The sequence below is a fragment of the Antedon bifida genome, chromosome 3, assembly GCF_963402885.1.
Source record: "Antedon bifida chromosome 3, ecAntBifi1.1, whole genome shotgun sequence".
NCBI classification, from domain to species: Eukaryota; Metazoa; Echinodermata; class Crinoidea; order Comatulida; family Antedonidae; genus Antedon; species Antedon bifida.
The window spans coordinates 21,674,752-21,689,261 of NC_136228.1; the positions used below are offsets into that span (position 1 = coordinate 21,674,752).

The following is a 14,510-nucleotide window of genomic DNA, read 5'->3' on the forward strand; positions in this document are numbered from 1 at the left end:
ACTGCATTGGCTTGTTAGCTGCGGCGGTATTGGCGTCCCATAGAAAATGTTGGCGGCCGTTTCAGTCGGCGGCCGTTTCGGTCACACACCGTCACTACTGCGTCCATCTTCTTGCAACCACGCCGTAAAATCATTCTTTCAAAACTGGCGCGATTGCATGCTGACAGACACTGTAAAATGTTTTTCAGTCATAATTATTGTAAACCGTATTCATGTCAATAGATATAGATATCAACCATTAAAAAGCTTGAAGACATTCGGTGATTAGGCACAAAACTGCAAGTTACATATTCCTCCCTACTAGAGGTACCGCACCACCACCACCACACAACAACACACACACGCGGGCTCAGCTGCTGCATTTGACCACCACACCACGGCGGGCGGCAATTGTGTTTGAGTCGTCCACAACAACACATCAAACAAGAAGTCTAGGCCTATTCCCAATCACGCACCGCGTACCCTGGAACATGACGAATTGGGGATCAACCTGAGTTTTCGGCATGTATTGAATATAGGACTATTCCATTATTATTTATAGGGGTGTTAGTCAATATGTTGGGTGTGCCAGGCTTGTTGAGGCTTCTATTGTTCGTGTCATTGTGCCAATTGTTTTGTATTTCACTGTGTTTGAGAAAAACAAACAAAAAACTGCTGCTGTAGTTAGCCTATAGCTTTTATTATGTGTCTGTAAATTATATCGTATTTTACACTATATAGGCCCTAACATGTTATGTTATAGGCCATCAACAGTTAAATCATATCATGTTTTATTTTACATTTCATGTAATACAGTATTGTTTTTTTTTCTCAACAGCCGAATCAAGTTATATAGCCTCTTACAAATAACAAGAAAAAATACATTCAAACGTTATTCACAATAAAGAGAAAACATACAAAGAACTTATTTAATTTATGTTTTAATTTATATAAATCCAAAGGCAAATTAATGAAACAATGACATATTTAATTTAAGGTATACCTGTATATGTTTTATTTCATCGACCCAGTTTTAAGTGTTATTTAGTAGTGTCATGTTTGGTTCAACTCAATGAGTTAGCAATATGTTTGTGAGGTTCTCTCTCCAGCTGATCCTGACACAAAAACTAAAATAGTCAGAAATAAAATTGCAGAGCTTTCTCTCATGCAACACACACTAACCCTTCCCCAGTACAAGATATATAGGGCCTACACTGTTAAAAAAATTCTTATAAAAAAACGGTAAATTACTGGCAATCTGGACGCCAGTAATTTACCGTAATGTAGAATTACAGGTACTGTTGAAAATAAATTACTGTAAAACTACAGTAAATTGTTGGTCATAAAGTCGGTTGTCTACCGTAATGTAGAATCACAGGTACTGTTGAAAATAAATTACTCTAAAACTACAGTAAATTACTGTTAACTTGAAAGTCGGATGTCAACTATAACGTAAAATCACAGGTACTGTTTCTAATAAATTACTACAGTATATTACTGTTAATCTGAAAGTCTGTTTGTCATCAATAACGTAAAATCACGGGTACCGGCCATAAATAAATTACTGTAAAACTACAGTAAAATTACTGTTGATTTCAAAGGAAGTGGTCTACCATAATGTAGAATCAAGAGTAATGTTGATAAATAACTGTAAAACTACATTAAAATTACTGTCAATTTCAATGGTCAATGGTAATGTAAAATCACAGGTACTGTTATTAATAAATTACTGTAAAAGATTCAGTGAATTCCAACCAAACAAAATATTACAAAAATATAAATACCATACAGACAAAATAAATACATGCCAATAATCTTATTTCAATAACTGATAACAATAACAAACTCAATTATAATGTTTCTTTTTCTACTTGTCTAAATATCTTGTTTCTGTCATGTTCTTACAGTATGTTCCCTACAATGTTCATTGTATCTGAACTTGATCTGGGATTCTCTGTAACGTTTCTTTTTTTAAAATAAACAACATTTTTTTATAAATCTCTGCCTACAGTATATTACATAGATGTTTTCAATCTTCAAAGTACGTCTTCTATTAAAATTTGTTTATCACCTATTTCAATATAAAATATTTAAGTAATTGATATTGATATTTACAATCAATCGAAAATCTTTAAAAAACCAATCTATTAAAATTAGACCTACCATCTATGCTTGATCATTAAATAATTAATGTGGATGTTACAATCATCAAAATATGCCTTATATTAAAATGACCATCAAATAAATGGAAGGTTTATTCCAGAGTACAGGACCTGGATGTGGTAGATGGACACTTAACAGTAAACCACAGTAAGAATTTTGTTGATCCAATAAGAGGAGTCCACACTCAAAACATAGAATCCTACTGGAATCGTGAAAAATTAAAGTTAAAAAGAATGGGTGTAAATGGGAATGGTTACCGGAATACCTTGACGAATTTATGTGGCGAGAAAGATATGGCATAATATAAATTAAACAGATTAAGTAAGTTAAAATAGTATATGTTCCTTGTGCCTTATTAAATAATGTTAAAGTTCTTGTGCCTTATATTTGAATAAAGTTTGAAGAATGTATTTTTCGATCTATCGATTTTTTTCTTGTTGTTTGTAGAGGCTATTTGATTCAACTGTTGAGAAAAAAACAAACATGGATGTATTTATATAAATTAAAATATAAATTGGATATTTTATATAAATTAAAACATAAATTAAATACGATTAAAATGTATGTATATGAATCTTTTTCTTGATCTTTTCTTGTTATTTGTAGAGGCTACTTGATTTAACTGTTGATTAAAAAAACATGTTAGGGCCTATATAGTGTAAAATACGATATAATTTACAGACACATAATAAAAGCTATAGGCTAACTACAGCAGCAGTTTTTTGTTTGTTTTTCTCAAACACAGTGAAATACAAAACAATTGGCACAATGACACAAACAATAGAAGCCTCAACAAGCCTGACACACCCAACCCAACATATTGACTAACACCCCTATAAATAATAATGGAATAGTCCTATATTCAATACATGCCGAAAACTCAGGTTGATCCGCTTTATTTGCCTGTCGTGTTTATATATTATATTCATGAAATGTATTATTTGAAACTTACTTACTTTTTTAATACCTTATTCATTTGTTTTATTATTGATTGAAAGAAAGAAAATAAATGTTTACGTTGAATTGTTGAATTGTTGAATTTATAGTCAACAACTATTTGAAATTGAAGCCACATGGTCGACGATATCGCCCATGCTGGAAAATAATTTGAGTAAATAATTACATTTTATGAAGAAAAATAGTAGAAATTCATATAATATTGAACATTTCTACTTTCCAAAATGTGTCAAATAAGTATTTAATGATAATTTATGCATTTCGGATCTTCTAAATTTTATTTTTTTCATTTATTTGATTTTTTAAATTAAATTGGTTTTATTACTAACCCTATTTTAAATGGTACGTCCCATGCGGCACTAACGCGCATGCGTAGCTTCGGTTAAAAAGCAACTTTGGACTGTACCATTTTGTAGAAAGGTAATTTTATAAATGTAATTTATTTTGCTTATTATTATTGTCGTTTAAAATTGTTTTATGTATTGTATGTAAATAAAATAATTTGGTTGTGTTTCAGGGAACAATATATAATTTGCTATAATGTTAAACAGATGGTTGTGGTGTTGAACAAACAGTATCCTTTCTATTTTCTAGTGGACCAAATAAAATTTCTTATATCTTCTACTACTAGTACTAACTACCCTAGTGACAACCCGTCAACCGATTCAGTTCCAAACCAATACAATCATTCACGAAAACATCACCTCAAGAGGAATATTTGTTGCCACAGACACTTACCTTTATTTTAGTGATGTTAATAAAGAGGCTGCAGTGAGGGTTGCCTAGGTATAGTACTAGGATTTAGCAGCTATTGTCGAATTATATCTATTGTGTAAGTGGTTGAATTGCATTTGTTCAGTAGTAGTAGTACTAGTACATTGCATTGTTGTGAACACATAATAAATACACACTATTGCTTAACAATCTCTTTCGGTTTTTGGGTAGCCCTGAAAAGGGCTGTTTGGTTTGAGATTGTTTGCGGTTTGTGGTAGCCCTGAAAAGGGCTGTTTGGTTTGAGGTAGCCCTGAAAAGGGCTGTTTGGTTTGAGTTTTTTTTTCTTTTTTTCTTTAGGGTTTGGCTGCCAACATGGATGGCGATGTCTTCACCCAATGTTCCTTCATTGCACTGGTCAGAATACCAAGGTCATCGTTGAATCCACGGATGTTGGACTTGAGGGTGTTAAGCTGAGCGTGCATGCTCTCCCCTCCCTGCTCTCCATGGAATCCCAATCCGAACTTCCATCTTCTTATCCATTCAGACACATGTTCTTCCAGAATGTGCATCTTGGGAGGCTCTGTTTCTTGAAAGTGTTTCCGAAAGAACTGCACATAATCTTCAATGTCTGATTCTTCAGAGACAAAAAAAAAATGTAATAGATAGACAGACAGGCTAGATAGACAGACAGGCTAGATAGACAGACAGGCTAGATAGACAGGCTAGACAGACAGACAGGCTAGACAGGTTAGACAGGCTAGACAGGTTAGACAGACAGGCTAGACAGGTTAGACAGACAGGCTATCAGGCTAGACAGACAGACAGGCTAGAGATACAGGCCAGACAGATAGGCTAGAGAGACAGGCCAGACATCCAGGCAAATTTAACTCAATATATTTACAAAAATATTGTTGGTGCTGAAAGAAACTCATCGAAGAATTTAGTGGAGCAGCTGAAGTTGAGATTTTAGTAGAAAAATAATAAGTATTGATTTTACCAAGCTTCAATATCATCTCCTCTGTGAAAAATGAGGCACAATTGTATTGCCTGTGGCAGTTCCCAAACAAATTAAATAATCTTCCATATTTTGTTGTGACACTGACAACATTCTCTTTAATTTCTGGGCTGAGTTCTATTGCAGTCTTGCATATTTTTGTCATAAGTGTTTTGATATTTTCAGGCTGAAAGTAAATAATTCAATGATAAAATGAATAGTATAGTATAAAAGTCAAATGACAATGACATTACTATAATTATATAACATAAATGAAATACCTTGCAGCACTTATGAATATGGTTACCGACAAACGATTTGCCGTGATATGCCTGTCTGTTAACCCTGAAGGATTTCAGCACATCATCAAGTTTTGCCACCAAAGGCCCTTTTCTCACTTCAGGTAAGTCTTTAGAAATATGGACTGCTTCAGCTCTCTAAAACCAATAAATATATTGTTAGAAAATAAAATAATTCTAAGGAAAAATGCCACCTGTATAGAAATGTTTTCTAATTGTCTGATTTAAACTTACAACTTGTGCCTCTTGTGCCTCTTGGCTTTGAATCTCGCTAATTATACTCTCAGTTGTTCCACTGGTGTCACCCAATAGCATAAAGACACTTAAGTAATCTTTAAGTTGGTCTATTCCATTGCGTATGTCTTCTGCCTTGTTTTCTAGGTCTTTGATTTGATTTGACATGGCAACGTGCTTTAAGAATGTGGGGATATTGGTAGGAGTTTCGAGACTGTTTTGAAGCAATGCACTATCAGTAGACTTTAAAATGATGTCGTCCAGTTGCTGGCAAGCTGACTCCAGACTGTTGAAGTTTTTTAAATATAAGCCTAGGCTTATATGTAAGCCAGGAGGACATACCTATTTAAAAAAGTGAGGGAGCAAAATAATTACCTTGTTTTATGAAATTTAAGAGTCATGCAAGCTTTTAGAAAATAATGTTTTAATACCTACATGGTCAATGGGAACTTGTATCAAAGGGCTGGCAATTACATTATTGTAGTTCTTTGCTTTTGAAATATTACCACCAGCCTCTCTGAACCTGTCCAAGTCTTTCTTCAGAGTGTCCAATGTCCTTGGGAGTTGGGATTTGTGTTTTTTGGTTACATGGCACCACAAGCAGTAATGTCGTCCTTTAAAACAAAATTTAATACACATTTGCTTTCAAATATCCATCATTTATTAATTGCTAATAATTGCAGTACTGTACCTGTAATACATATATTGTTTGTTTACCGTTTGCACCCGTTAGGCCATATATACGAGCCAAATACTCGTAGTCACCGAATACGAACACTTTGACTTGTTTTCCCCTATTAAGAAAATGAAGCCAGTTAATAATTTGTCTTAATTTACACAAATATATTTGTACAATTTTGTGCAATATTTTAATTTTACAGATAAATGGTATATTTACCTTAATGTGGAATTTTGCAGCTCTTCGAGTTGAGGCAAGATATCCTTGAGGCCAGTTCTTAAATTAAAACTGGAATCGGTGGCCTCAAAGCAATTGATGATGATTGTATTATTTTGGGCATTGGGGCGTGGTACATGGCAAAGCTGAAGCATCTGCTTGAAATTTCCACCACCCTTGTCCCCTCCGATCTTTACCCACATCTCATCTGATGGGATGTGGCCATCGTGCCATGTTAGAAGATTTAATCTGTAAAAGGTATTGATATTTATTTGATTCATTTTTTAAAATTCAGTAATTAAATTAAATCTGTTAATGAAAGCAAATAAAAAACCTACTTTTCTAGTTCATCATATTGCTGGCAGATTTTTTTGTTGAGACTTGCAACAGAAACACATGCAGTTTTTTGGATGATTGTATCCCCGGTGTCATTGCAGGAATGTGCCATAGGGACGTATTCAGAAATGATGTTGTCGTTAATGATGATGTTTTTTTGGTGCCTCATTTTTGCCTCGCATTCTGTGCTGACACCATATTTTTTTAGCCAGCTTTAAAAAAAAAATAAAATATTAAAAACTATAATGTTGAGGGTGTTCGATTCAGATACTGCAGAATGTTGATTTGTTATTTACCATTTCAGTTCTCTGTTTTTTTTCCATGTTAGGCCAAGATTTGTTTTTAAAGATAGCAAATCACCAGTTGGAAGACGTATCGGACTTTTAAATTGAGAAAACTCATCATCTCTTTGAGCTTCTGAATCTCCTCCACTTACTGCCGACCGTACATCATCGATGAATTTACTTCTGTTGTGAACAGTTCTCCAGCCTGCATCAGATGAGCTTTTTCGTGGTATCGGCATCGCCATTGTTTTTAGTTTCTGGTTTTTGAAAAAAGGTAATACATTTCTATAGTTGGTGTTATTTTTAGTAATAAAATTAAGTAAACTTGTTAGTTTTTATTGAATTTAAGTTTTAAGTTTTTTGTAATAATTAACAATTTGATTATACAGTAATAACCATTAAAAAAGTACCTTTCCTTTAACACTAAACTCAGTTGTGTTGTTGTTCGACTGTTTCAATTTTGCTTTTAGGATGTGTAGACCAACTTCCTCCATCAGTGGCGTTACTGGAGTACCAAGTGGATGGTTTAATATGTCATCTATTTGGTTCGTTTGTTGTAATTGATCACGAGGAGTGACTGGCGTTGATGTTAAGTTAGTTGGCGATGATAGATAACAGTGGTCTGGCAGGCATACATGGTCACTGATACATTTACATTTCACTACAGTACGACATCTTTTACATACAACAGGAACAGACAGATAACATTCAGCAAAGATTGACTGAACATCGTTAATACATGAAAAATGCACAGGTACATTACATACAGAACATTGGACAGTATCACAATCCATATACAACGGTTGAATGCAGGACTTGCACATAACGTGATGGCAAGATGTAACCACAGGAAAAGACGAAACAAGTTTACAAATACCACATTTAAAATTATCAAGTGAACTTGAAACATGAAAGGAGCCAGAAATTGGCTGAAGAAACGGAGGCTTTAAGTTTTTAAAATGTGTTTCCACTGCAACGGTAGTTGCATGTTTTATTTTATAGCTTTCAGTTGCTAAACCTCTTTTCTTCTTCTTCGGTCTACCGCCACTTTTCTGTGTCTCAAATTGGGCACATGTACTACAGTCGCCTGTTCTATGATGGGGTTGCCACTGGGTTACATTGCATGGTTTGTTTTTTTGCAAATATCCCATGCACAGCAGACAGAAATACTTGGGGTGAACACCATCAATATCTTGCAAAATGTTGATGTTTAAAGCAGTTGAAAATTGTGGTTGAAAGTTGGAACAAGCAAACTGCCTGATTTCCTTGGCTCCTTGTCTGGAGGCATAAGGTTTTAGCCTGTTCCCACATATACGACACAAGTAATTTAGCTTTATAACATGCTTTTCCATATTCAATTTTAATAAAAGAATGACGTTTTACACAGTGAGGCCTATACTAATATTAATATATTACTAGTATTATTTTGTTAAAGTACAGGAAATAGTCTTCTACATCGACCTGAAATAAAAAAAAAATTAGAATAGGCTCAACATCAAGAGTGCATTTTAAGTTTTATTTGATAATAAATAAATAGTATCTTAGAATTGAATAATGACAAAAAACACTGAAAATTTAATTATTACAGAAATTATATGCCTTGTATATTAATTAATGTTTTTATAATGATACTTTTGGTAATTTGATATGCCTATACTAAAATCGTTTTTTATAATTGTTTTTGCTCACTAAAAATTTTGAAAATTTCACTAAGTATGTATTATTATATTAAAAGTAAACATATATTTAAAAAAAATAAAATTATGAATTCTTACCGTAGTTATACGACTTTTAATTGTCTTTTTCGTCGGCGCGATTGTTTGTTTATCGTTGCCAAGTAACGAAACTACGAAGGTATGTTTACGCCCTCTATTGATGAGTGACGTAACCAGGAAGTATCGAATTTCAGGCTTTTGCATAGCGAGCGAACATACGTGGGTACCGCACCACCACCACCCCACAACAACACACACACGCGGGCTCAGCACCAGATTTTAAAGTTGTTAGAGGAGATGTAAGTAATATTGAATTTACTTTGTTGTAGTAGGTCTTTCGCCTCCTCCTAGTTATAGTAACTAGGAGGAGGCTAGTAATTATTAGCAGTAGTAGCCTACAGCCTATGCCTTGTGTAAGACTGGGCCTAGCTAGATAGAAGGGATACAATTCTACTACTTATTTATTTAATAATTTTATTAAGTTATAACCTTTTTTGGAGAAAAGCCTATGCCCTTTTTTATGTATGTAAAACCATTATTTTATGGTACAACCATGAAGTTATTTTAATTTATATCCGGACCATGGATGGATAAGCATGGTTAATTACTGATAAGCAGGAAACCGACTAATTGAAATAAACAATTATTAATAGTACTGTATAATTAATAAACACAATGCAATCTTTTATAATGTCTGTAAAGGAATAATATTATTTGTTGTTAATATTATTTTATTGACTATTGTTTTTCATTTTTCAAGGTGTTGCACTCACAGTCGGTTTCTAAGAAACCGTTATCACCTTGGGTTATCTGCAGTGAGTAAAGCTTATTGGATGGAACCAAACCGAAAGTATGTGGGGGCAAAACCAGTGGCTTCAATTGACGTTTCATCAGCAAAGGCCAAAAAAAGAAAACTAGATGAGTCGATTGATGAGGGCACCCCAGATCCACCAGTTTCAACTACTACAACATCAGTGGAAACACGCACAACGGCTTTCCATGTCATGAATGACCCAGGGCTTGCATTCCTTGTCGAGCAGCTGGCACTGATTGCACCAAAATCTGTAGTCCTGAGTACTTTGCCTAAATACTGTGAGGCATTTGTTCCAGTAGAGGTTGAGGAAAAGTTTCCACCTGTTATGAGCAAGCTGTATGATGCAGAGGCGCTGATGCTTTCGTATCCTGAGCTGTACTGTCTGTTGTCATGTACTCAATTGGTAATGTTGAACTTAAAATTGAGTACTTTTGACGGACACCACCGATGACCCTCTCCACATGAATTCGTAAATGAGCAATTTTTCTTATGGTTTCCACCTCAAGAGCAGACAGCTGTTGTTTTCCCTTCTTAAAAGCAGGAATCTTTGCTTCGCAACCATAAAACCCAGCATCATCTTTTATGTCAAAACCTCGGTCGGCAAGGATGACATCCCCAGGTAGCAGATAATCAAAAAAATCTGACGTCAATGTTATGGTCTTATCTGTACCTCTGCCTCCCCATGCTGCAGACAAATATGAAATTTACCTGCATGGAGTGCAGCCAATTAAAAACTTTACTGTATTGTGGTGCTGGTGCTTGTAGCTGAAAAACAGTTGTGCCCTCGCTTCAAGACTTGAGGGCCGCTCGCAAAAAACCTCAAAACAGTCAATTATTACTGCTACCTTCGACTCCAATGCAATTCGAAATTGCATTGGCATGGTTTTCCACAACACCTCCCTTTCTGGCCATACAATAAGCTCTTGTTCAGCATAGACATGGCATCCAGTCTCGTATTAAAAACTCGACACTGTTGAGTCACTTATATGAAATCGGTACGCAATGTCCTGATTTCTAAGGTTCAGTCTAAGTTTGAACAGTACAATTAGTAACTGCTGGAATCGACTTACTGATGTTCTACTCGGGAATCTTTTTTTTAACTAGTTCAAAAACCAACATCAATACTGCAAATGAAGGCAACCCTGTGTAGAAATGAGTTCGCTCATTGTCATTTTTAAAAGTTAACTCTGTTATTGGCGACTCCTGTAACAAGGCCTGTGACTGGGCCTGTAAGACATCTATGTCAGCACAACACATAGTAGAGTTTGGTGTTGATATGTCAACACAGACACATATGTTTTCTACAGGAGAAACATCTTCCATATTAGCCTCACCTAATTGGAGATCTAACAAAACTTCCACAGCAATACATTTCTTTTTTTTTTCAGTTCTTTTTTGTGACCTTTCGTATCGCTCCTTATCACGTTTTGCGGTGTGATCATCCAGGTCCAGCCTGCCCATGTCTTGAGTTGGAGCCCAACATTAGCGAACGTATGTACACTACGTTGCCCCTCGCGGTACTCGTTCCACAATGTTGTAAGTCTCTCGTTTGCCACCTTGCTGCCTGTTCGTGTTCTTCTCAATTCATCTCTGTATATCATCTCTACATTGATCGATACTGTCGAATTTCTTGGATGGTTACTAAATGTGAACATAAGCCGATTTAAAAAGGCATGTTTAACCGATTTATCATGCACGTCCGATCAGTGTGACAGCGCCCTCCATTTCTCCAATATGCGCCGGGCCCATGTGTGGATCGAGGCTAAGAATCAAACTTTTCAAACGACAAATTACAGTTAATTATCAAACTTAAATAGTAGTATATGTACTGGAACTAAATAATTTGATTTAACTTACCACGTAGACAACGCTGGTCGAGTCCTTCTTACAACAGAGCATATTTTATACTTATAGATACAATAAACCGTGTTAATCAAAACCCGAAAAGTAAGGTTGTGAAGGAGCAGCATACGCAAAGTAAACATACGTAACCAAGTAACTTTGCGCGCCTTTTCAATGGCACATGATTACGCAACTTCAACTATTATCATGATTTGACAAGTGCCTGAAACTTTATTTTTCCTGGTTGAAATGAAATCATTAATAGCAATTACTTTAAAAAAATATTATACTGTATACTGAGATGAAGTGAGGTCATGTCAATTTTTTTTAAATAAGTATGTAAGTATGCTTTGTATTGGAATAGGTTTGTGCACGCTGCATAAGTCCTTTGTACGCTGGACAAAGATTTCTGTGCAATCTATAATACATGTGACCTTTGAATAGTTCTCACTAAAGCAACTCTTGTTTCTTCTTCGTTCCTAGCACCTCCAAATTGGAATTCATACTTGTCCTGCCGCAGCTCTCCATACTGCATCAAGTCGTTTAGTATGTTTTCATTTAACAGCCTAGCTCTATCAGCTTTTTCCACCATGCCTTTGTGATTGTCATCTATGTGCTGCTTCTTATCTTCTGCTAAGGTTTGTGTTCTTTCTGCATCAATTTGTTTGTTTCGCAAACAAGCATTCTGGCCTTTGAAAGTAATCTTCCTTAAATCTGATTTTTTTGAAAGCCATTCCAACGTCTTATTGCATCACTATCTTACTTTCCACACAACTCAAACTGTTTCGGAGTTCGGAGCTGTAATGGTCAGTAATCCAAATACTCTCTCACCACTAATATTATTACTTGTACATGTTCTTTTAACTCATAGCTGGTGGTGTTGTTTACCTTTCTAGAGGGGCTTATCTCTCCCAGTGGCTCTTTGCACTAATTTTGTTAATCTTTTCCATAAAAAACACAGGGGAGCGAAGGGATCTGTTCAACCTGGTAGGATGCGTCTCACTGTCCGGTTCGTTGTGGAACATGTATGGCAGATATCTACAGTGTACCTAGTATATACCTGGTATAACGGTAAGCTGAACCACTATCAGGAGGGATTGAGATTGTGTCAACATGTATTTCCTAATTAAGACTACTGTCTTGAATGAATGTGTCTCGAGGATACAGATGTTTTAGAAATTTCTCGATCTTTTTTGTTTTTATTGCGACGTCACACGATATGTGTTGGTGCGCCGGGGGATGGATCGAGGCTAAGAATCAAACATTTCTTTTAACGACAAATTACAGTTAATTATCTATCTTAAATAGTAGTATATGATGTGGAACTAAATAATTTGACTTAACTTACCACATGGACGATGTTGGTCGAGTCCTTCTTACAGCAGAGCATATTTAGCAGTGATATAATAAAACTTGTTCATCAAAACGCGAAAAGTAAGGTTGTGAAGGAGCATACGCAAAGTAAACATACGTAACTTTGCGCGCCTTTTCAGTGTCACATGATTTTTTTTTTAATATGTATGTATGCAAGTGTTAAAAATAAGAAAAAGAAACATTAATTTGTTAGTATTTTTATAGCCGTCATTAGTTTCTTTCTTCTTTGTTGCTAGCACCTCCAAATTCGAATTCATACTTGTCCTGCCGCAGCTCTCCATACTGCATCAAGTCGTTTAGCGTGTTTTCATTTAACAACCTAGCTCTATCAGCTTTTTCCACCATGCCTTTGCGATTGTCATCTATGTGCTGCTTCTTATCTTCTGCTAAGGTTTGTGGTCTTTCTGCATCAATTTGTTTGCTTCGCAAACCAAGCATTCAGGCCTTTGAAAGTAATTCTTCCTTATCTGATTTTTTTGAAAGCCATTCCGACGTCTTATTGCATTTATGCATTATGTTACTTTTCACATACTGAAACTGGCATTCGAAGCTCACTTTATGTAATGGTCAGTAATCCAAATACTCTCTCTGTCTTGAATGTGTCTCGAGGATACAGATGTTTTAGAAATTTCTCTATCTTTTTTCTTTTTGTTCCGACTTCACACGATGCGCCGGGCCCATTTCCCACGCCTTTCTGTTATGAAAGATGGTTGCACAAGATGACATGTCGGTTGCCTGAAAGCAAACTGTGTTATCCTTTTTAAACTGTCGTGATATTATTACAACTAAATTTCTAATGCGATGATATTCCTATAATGATCATCAATACCTGTAAATCTATTTACAGTATTTCCCGCCAGGAAGTTGATTCTAATTAAGAAAGGTTGCACAAGATGATTCTATATCAGATTGCACCTGTATACTAATGATGATGAAATGCCTAACATCAATATCTGAAGAACCTCTCCATTTGGCAAGTCTTTACATGCAGCAAAGGCATCTTATGGCTCATAAACATGAGTGACCCCCACCAATGATTATTGGTAATAGTAACCAAGAATTTCCTCATTTCTGTCATGGTGGTTTTTTAATTTAAAAGTGTAATATCTGCATTTGCTATTAATTGTTTCTGTGAGCTCGTCTTCTCTCAGCTTAAAGCCAGCAGCGCCAAACTGCTTCTGCTCCTGTAGGATGGTTGATGTGGTTTTTTGTTTTTGGACACAATGGCTTCTTATTTGCCAATTCGCCATTTCCTTTTCAGTAAAAATAACTGACATCAGTGCTTTTAGCAATAAACTTGGCTTTTTTGTCTTTCTTAGAAGGCTTTCGTATGCGCTAACCTCCATGGTGATAGCAATGTGTAATGTAGACCACCTATGGTGATGATTGAACATCTAAAAATTCTTGTGTTACCTTCATATTCCATAGCGTTAGCTGACCCCTCATGATTTTCATTGCGCTCCAACTGATGCTATAGTTTCTTCACCATTTCTTCTATCGAACTCGACTTCCTTTGAAGCCATGTTTGCTTGCTTGTTTGCATAATATTTTTCTGAAGAATTTATTACAATGTTAAATGTTTGTTTTATTTGTTCTGATTTGGTATAACTTTTTTGACAATACAGTACAAAGATTGACTTGCTTAAAAATAACAAAAAGTTAAAATACTTCTTAAATTTATGTACATCTTAACAACATGCACATTGAAAGCAATATACACAAAAATAAAATTTTAGATTGTAATCTTATAAAATTTCAATCAAGATAATTTCTGAACACAAATTGAACAGTCTTGTACAGAAGTCAGAGGTCACTCTTTATTTTTTTAAAATGAATTGTTACTTACCCAATGTGTTTAACCTGATGTTATAGCTAACACTGTTAGATTATTAATTGATGTTAACCAGCCT

The 14,510-nt window shown here is 35.2% G+C and overlaps 1 pseudogene; it reads right to left on the reverse strand.

Annotated features, from left to right (window-relative positions):
• Positions 1-9,707: 9,707 nt before the first annotated feature.
• LOC144838223 (uncharacterized) lies at positions 9,708-10,845 on the reverse strand (annotated as a pseudogene).
• Between the last annotated feature and the right edge of the window lie 3,665 nt (positions 10,846-14,510).